The 8,167-nt window shown below is 41.9% G+C and overlaps 1 pseudogene; it reads right to left on the bottom strand.

The window, feature by feature from the left end:
- Positions 1-437: 437 nt before the first annotated feature.
- Positions 438-1,830, bottom strand: LOC146425620 (endogenous retroviral envelope protein HEMO-like; annotated as a pseudogene).
- Between the last annotated feature and the right edge of the window lie 6,337 nt (positions 1,831-8,167).

Here is an 8,167-nt window from a genome sequence, read left to right as displayed (position 1 = left end):
CAAACAAAGGAATTAGTGTTCATTGGTTATAAGTTGCATAGTTCTCTTCTTAACTAGTATTCTATTTTCTATTGGTTAATGATTCTCCTGCTTCTCATGCTAATTAGTCCACATGCTCGGTTTCTCTCTTCTTTTGGGTCAAGGGGTTTCTTGGGTTGGTAGTCTGTGGGTAGTGGATCCCCCTACCAGAATTGCCTTTTACCCATTTGGAGATGATTTCAGCACAATTACTGAGATGTTTTCATTAGTTTCTTCCTTATCTTGGGAGTCCTCTCAGATGTCCTGGTTGCCCATAAATTCTGCATTCTTTCGTGTCAAAGCATGTCAAGCCCCAACTTTAATTTGTTTTTCTAACACATGGACATCGCTTACAGGTTGCTTTTTAGTTGCTATCTCTTTCATAGATTAAATCTCCCTTCTTGTTGATTAGGTCCTAATGTCACCGAAATCTGCGGGAAAATAAGAAAAACCCTCTAACACTGTATTTGAAGTGATAGACAATCAGGCATTACTTTATTTGCTGGCCAGGATGTGCCTAGGAAAGTATTCCAAGAACACATAACATCAGAGAATTTTTTCCCGAATTTAATACAGTCAAAACCCCTCCTGGAGATGGCATCTGGTGAATGTTTGAGATAACCCTATGACCTGCGGATGTTCGGTGGGTGGCCACAATGTCCTGCAGATGTTCTGTTAATGGTCTTTATCTTTCTGGTTATCTTCGGGGTTACTCCCAATCCGTGGTATGTTAATCCCATCTCCTTAGGGTGATACTATATCTCTTAAAAAAACTAAAGAAAAGCTCCTTTCCCTAGGTAAAGTCAATTAAAGCTAGCTAGAGAGATACAATAAAATTTCTAAAGTTATATTGTTTTCCGACAATTCCCCCCTTTGGAAGTGACCATAATTTCTTTAAGGTCACTTCCACTTAACTTATCATCTAAACCATGTTAATTCAAATAACAAAAATTAAAACAAAACAAAATTATCCTCGGAATAGTCAGCCATCCTTAGAGACCTTCCTTAAACTTTAGAATTTTATGAGTTTGTTTTCATTAAGTTTGCACAATATCTTACACCCTAATTTGCAAATTTGGATTAAGATCCATACGCCAATTATTAAGGTCAGAACAATGATAGCAATGCCAATTAGTTTTTTTATGATCGCATTCAGATTTGGAATCCATGATGTAATCCAGTCAAATATATCTACTGCCTGGTTCTTTTGGATTTCTTGAAAGATTTCAGAATTTTTCCTTATTTCTTCTAGGTCAGTTTGTATTCTCTGGGTCTGATCTATGTACACACAGCAGCTGGTATTAATGACTGTGCACACTCCACCTTTGGAAGCAAGAATCAGATCTAGGGCCATTCGATTTTCTTTGACTACATTAGAAAGGCTAGTGACTTCTTGTTGTAAAGCACCAATTGCATCACTGGTTCAGTTTTCTATTTGCTCAATAACTCCAGAGATGTTTACGATGGCTTTTTCTAATTCAGGTACTCCTAACCATGGTACGAGTCCTCTCATAAATTTGTCAAACCCAGAGGACTTTTCAATTAATGGATTTAGAGTTTGTTTATGTCGCATAATAAAGGATCGCAGATGTCCTTTGGGGAATTCTGACTTACTAATGATATCTATTTCTGGTACCACTGTCCCAATAGTGCATATTCCTTGCAATTTAGGTGGCAGAGCTTTTCTAGCTAAATTCCCACATAGCCAGTAGTATCCTATGTTATCGGGAATAGGCCACCATTGTGTATTTAGGATACTTTTATTTGTTACATCTAAATATGAATTACATTTGGGGTAATTTCCTACCATTATTCTCGACATACAATTAGGTGACTGTTTGTTTTTGACTGATTTTTCTGGACATCTCTGAACACAAGAAGCATTCATAGCTGTTAATTTTACTGATAGGATTTGTTTATCTATGGTGTTGCGTTACCTTTTCTTTAAAAAGGTGCATTACATCAGCTGGGGGAAAGCTATTGGAGAATGTGTTTGGGATGGGAAGTCCCATTAGTTGTATACTTTCGTCTAAGTGGGTGGGAAACTGAGAGCAAATCCAGCAGTTGCTGCTGTTTGTTATCAGAGTTACAGCTTGCATGAGTTTTAGGTGTGAGTTTCTCTTCCAGGGGTCAGGTAGTATTTGTTCAATGTGTGTCATGTTAGAGGAAAAATACATATCACTACCTTCCTTTGTTCGCTCACTTACCCATCTGGGATTTGAGCCTAGGTTTTTCAGTCTCAGGCCCTCGCTGGGAAGGTTGACTATTCCAGACAAAATTAGCCAGACAAAATTATTCTGAAAATATAAAAGAAACCATTTAGTATTTCCCATCTTAGCGTCTCTGATTTCATTGCAGCTTTATCTGCAATGGATTAGTTGTTTGTCACACTGTCCAGAGTGTTTCTTCTGGGTCTGGGGCTGGTTTGATTCGCGAGTAATGGATCCAGCAGTCTCCACCAGTTGTTTTTACTGCTGTATGAGTAGTTAATAGAACTTGATAGGGTCCTTTCCACTTGGGCTGAAGGGGTTCTTCACTCCACAACCGGACGTAAACCCAATCTCCTGGCTGATGAGGGTGCACTTGAATATCCAATGGAACTGGTGAGGCTAAAACGACAAACTTATGCAGCGATGAAAGTGTTTTTCCCAAGGAAATTACATACTCTTTCAAATGATGATCACCCATTACGTGATTTTCCCCAGGAACCATCACGGTTTGGTAAGGTCTTCCATACAGGATTTCAAATGGGCTTACCTTCTCCTTGGAACTTGGCTGAATTCTGATTCTAAGTAAAGCCAAAGGCAGAGCCTGTGGCCACTTAAGCGAGGTTTCCTGACAAATTTTACTCATTTGTCTTTTTAGGCTTTGATTCATTCTTTCAACTCTGCCACTGGATTGTGGTCTCCAAGGAGTATGCAAATCCCATTTGATTCCTAAAGTTTTGGACAGGTTTTGCACAATATCTGCTATGAAATGGGGTCCCCTATCAGAGGACATTCCTAAGGGGACTCCGAACCGAGGTACTATTTCCTTTAACAATATTTTAGTAACTTCTCTAGATTTGTTGGTGCGACAGGGAAAAGCTGCAGGCCATCCAGAAAATGTATCAACCAAATCTAGCGGGTATCGAAATCCCTCTTGCCGAGGTAATTCAGAGAAATCAATTTGCCAATAGTCACCTGGACAATTTCCTCTTTTTGTGGTTCCAGGAGAAGGTCTTTTGTAGGACTGAGGATTGTTCTGCAAGCATATTTTACATTTCCCATCAATACTTTTAATGATTCCAGTCATTCTTACACTGACTACTTGTGGCGTTAAGCTATCAATAATAGCTTCTGCCCCCCAATGTGTTTCCTTATGCTTGTCTTCAGCTATTTGTCTCATTACTGCTTGAGGTATTATAACTTGTTTTTGTGATGTCACCCACCACCCCTCAGAGTTTAGGTGGGCTTTTAGGTGTTCAGCTAACATTTTATCATGGGTTTGGTATTCCGGGGTTACTTGTGGAAGGTTCATGTATTTTGATGGAACAACTATAAGGATGCTTTTCTCTGCCACCTCTTTAGCAGTTTTATCTGCCAATCTGTTTCCAACATTAGTTGGTGTATTTCCAAATTGATGAGCTTTACAGTGCATAACAGCCACTTGGATTGGTAGCTGAACACTATCCAGAAGTCGTGTAATAATATCTCCATACTTAATAGGAGATCCTTGTGCTGAGAGGAGCCCTCGTTCTTTCCAGATAGCTCCATGAGCATGTACCACTCCAAATGCATATTTAGAATCAGTCCATATGTTGACCTTCTTACCTTTAGACAATTCTAAGGCTCGCTGCAGTGCAATGAGTTGAGCCTTTTGTGTGAAGGTGTTAACAGGTAATGGGTTGGCTTCAATTACTTCAGTCTGGGTTACTACAGCATACCCGGATTTTCATTTTCCTTCCCGCACAAAGCTGCTACCATCTGTGAAGAGTTCCCAATCTGGATTTTCCAGTGGAGTGTCCTTCAAATCTTCTCTGCTGGAATAAACTTGTTCAATAGTTAGAAGACAGTCATGTTGTATGGCCCCTTCGTAATCTGGTGCACCTTCGAGGAACATAGCTGGGTTAAGGGCAGCTGTAGTTTTTAACTCCACATCATCTTGTTCCAATAGAACCACTTGATATTTAAGCATTCGGCTAGGGGATAACCAGTGGCCCCCCTTTTGTTCCAGGACGGAGATGACCATGTGTGGAACATAGTCATTTTCTGGCCCATGGTCAGTTTCCGAGCTTCTTGTATCAGAAGGACTGTTGCTGCCACAGCTCGAAGACAGCTGGGCCACCCCTTGCTCACATTGTCTAGCTGTTTAGAAAAATATCCCACAGCCCTTTTGCTTGTGCCCAACCTCTGAACCAACACTCCTAAAGCAAGGTGCAAATGTTCATGCACAAACAGTTCAAAGGGTTTGGTCAGGTCAGGCAATCCTAATGCAGGGGCAGACATTAGGGCTCTTTTTAAGTCTCTGAAAGCTGTTTGACATTCTGGAGTCCATCCTAGTATTTCTTCTGAGTTTTTCAGGGCGTCATACAAGGGCTTTACCAGAAGTCCATAATTAGGAATCCACAAAAGACACCAGCCCACCTCCCTAGGAAGGTTCGTAACTCACGTACAGACCTTGGCTCCGGAATCTGACAGATGGCTTCCTTTCTTTCAGTCCCAAGACTTCGCTTACCCCGGGAGATGGTGAATCCCAGATAGGTTACGTGTTCTTTGGCGATTTGGGCCTTCTTCTTGGATACCCTGTAACTAGCTTGTCCCAGAAAGTTTAGTAAACTTATAGTCATTTCAACACAGTCTGCTTTAGTCTTTGCAGCAATCAGGATATCATCAACGTACTGCAGCAAAGTGATTTCTTCATTCATTAATTTCCATGTTTCTAATTCTTTTGCTAGTTGGCTACCAAACAAAGTGGGACTATTTTTAAAGCCTTGCGGAAGAACAGTCCAAGTTAATTGGGTTTTACGACCTGTTGAGGGGTTTTCCCATTCAAAAGCAAACAGGGGTTGACTTTCATTATCAAGGGGTATGCAGAAGAAAGCATCCTTAAGATCTAAGACAGTGAACTACTCATCAGACTCTTTGATTTTGGTTAAAAGTGTGTAAGGGTTTGATACCACTGGGTGAATGTCTTGCACTATTTGGTTAATGGCTCTGAGGTCTTGCACTAGTCTGTATTCATTAGTATGCGGCTTTTTTACAGGTAAGATAGGAGTGTTGTATACTGATTCACATTGTCTCAATTGCCCATGTTGTACAAATTTTGCAATAAGTGTTTCTAATCCTTGTCTGGCTTCTAACTTTAAAGGGTATTGGTTTTGCCTTACCGGTTTTGCATCAGGTTTTAGTTGTATTCTTACTGGTTCTGCTGCTTTTGATCTCCCTGGAATGTCAGTGGCCTACATCGAAGGATTGACAGCCTTGTTCACTTCCTCTGGGATCTCTTCTGTAGTGTCTGCTTGCTGTAACAACATAAAAATCTGGGCTTCCAGAGCTTTACTTTCGGGAATACACACTTGTATTTGTCCATTTTTAAATATTATTTTTGCATCTAACCTACTTAAAATATCTCTTCCGAGCAAAGGCATTGGGCATTCAGGCATATATAAAAACTGATGAGTTAACCACATTTTTCCTATTTTAAATTTTAGAGGTTGAAAGAATGGCAAGTTTTCGCTTTTCCCGGTGGCACCTGTGACATTTACAGTGTTTTGGCTAAGAGCCCCTTTGCAAGTGTTTAGAACTGAGTAAGTTGCACCCGTGTCTACTAGAAAATCAACTTGTTCGTTCCCCAACGTCAGAGTAACCAGGGGGTCAGCTGGGGATGACTTCCCCGGTCCCTGTCATGCTTCATTTAACTCTAAAAGTCTTACAGTTTCATTAGGGGTGTGTCCATTCTAAAATGGGCAGTCGCGCTGCCAGTGACCGACTTGTTTAAAATTTGCACACTGATCTTTACCCAGGCCACGAAAGCTGTCCCTCCCTGGCATTTCACGGGAGCTGCTTCTCCTTGGGAGTCCCTGGGAACCACCCCTCCTTGGGATTCCCCGGTAACTGCCCCTCCCTGGGGTTTCAGGATGACTGCCTCCCTCTGAGGCGTCATGAGTGTGATGGAAATTCGCAGAATCGCAAGAGAGAGGAAAAGGGGCCCCAACACATCCTGTTAAGGCATCCTGTTTGTCCCCAGAATCGAATAGAAAGGGGAGGGAGACCCCCACCCTGCACATCCTATATCCTGTATTTGTTGGGAGTGGGCTGTTATAGAATCATCGCTTGGGGGGGGAAAAAGGGGGGGGGGGGGCAATGCGAACGTGCAAGAACTTGTTTCCCACGACCACCGAAGGGCAGAATAAGACCACCTAGCAACACCATGACGCAAGGGGCTGTACCAACTCCGGAAGATATACATGGTCAGAAAATAGAGACTGCATAAAAAGGAGGGGCTCGGACTATTTCAGGGCAGTTATCTGCCCAGCGCTGCCTCGCTGATACCCGCTTGCTCTAAATAAATCAAATTATGCTTAATTGGACATTGTCTCTGATTGATTATTGAGACCTAATTTATAACAATGAGGACTGTCTCTTTGGCCTCTTATAGCTGCTATGAGTTTAGCATCTCTAATGTCTTCTCTGTTGCTGTAAACTTTACAGGCTATATCCAGTAATTTGTTTATATTTCTAGAATCTTCCCCCTCCAATTTTTGAAGTTTTACTCTAATGTCTGGAGCAGATTGCCCCACAAATATTGTTGTTAACAGCAATGCATCCCCTTCTCTTTCAGGGTCCAGATTAGTATATTTCCTGGCCACATCTAAAAGTCACTGATAAAAGTCAGAAGGGGGTTCATCTTTTCCTTGGACTATTTGATACAGCTTTGATATATTTATAGCTTTTGGGATACCCTGTCTTATGCCAAACACAATCAACCTCTGATACCGAGTCAATAGCTCCCTGTGCCCTGGGTTATTGGGGTCCCACCGCGGATCTGTCTGTGGGAAATGCTGATCTAAGGTTCCCGGCTGAGCATTCTGAGCATGGAGTCTCTCTGCTTCTTTTGCTTTTGCCAACACCATGACTTTCTCCCCCTGGGTTAGCAGAGAATCCAATACCACTTGAATGTCTAACCAGTCTGGGTCCTGCGTTCTAATAATAGTCTCGAAAATCTTAGCCACTTTCTCAGGATCTTCCCTGTATGATCCTGCAAGCTCTTTCCAGGATCTTAAATCTGCTACTAAAAACGGCACCTTAACAGTAACTGGGTCCTTCTGCCCCGGCAGCTTGCCGGAGTGGCGCTTGAATTACCCCCCTTTCCCCATTCCTGTCTCTTATTCCATTTCGGGTTCTACTTGCCACCGGACTCAACGTCCCTTCACCTTCAGCATGCCCACTTGCTCCCTCTTCATCTCGTGCTGTGGGAGGCTCCCCAACTGCTGCCCCCCTTTCCCTTCTTCGAGGGGAAACTAAGAATTCGATCTCTTCTACAGAATCATGCTTCTGACACTTCTTCCCACCACAACATTCTACACAACTATATTCCAGAAATTCACTTTTATTATCCTTCTTTAAAGCCAGTATCACAGACTGCTTTGGTTCCCTAGGTAACAAACCACATTTCTTCTGTAAATTTAAGTCATTTTTCAACTCACAAAACAAATCTATGTAAGGTATTTCATTCCACTTTTCCTTTTTCTGGCAATATAGCATTAGCTGCAGGATTGTTTCAGAATCTAAACACCCGTTACAAGGCCATTCTTCCTTATCTAATAGATAACTCGGCCACCAGCGGTTACAATATTCTATTAACTGTTTACGGGTTAAAGAGGGGCCTTTAAACTTTTTCCAATTTTGCAAAATACAACCCAGGGGTGAACTCCTGGGTATACCTCCTTCCCGAGTAGGTGGAGATAACTTTGAACCCATATCGAATAGTGTAGCTACCAACAATGCCAGTTACACGCACACAGGTGTCGCAGAGGTATACTTATTAGCACACACAGAGAACAGCACACACAACGATTTTACAATCATTCACAATGTTTCAACACTCAGCAAGTTATTTCTATTTCGCGGGCGTCCCCGCGTGGGTTTTTATACCGGTAAAACACACA

Source organism: Lichenostomus cassidix, chromosome W (genome assembly GCF_008360975.1).
Source record: "Lichenostomus cassidix isolate B80296 chromosome W, HeHo_3.0, whole genome shotgun sequence".
Lineage (NCBI taxonomy): Eukaryota > Metazoa > Chordata > Aves > Passeriformes > Meliphagidae > Lichenostomus > Lichenostomus cassidix.
The sequence above is the reverse complement of the archived record's forward strand: the minus strand, read 5'-3'. Positions and strand labels throughout refer to the sequence as shown.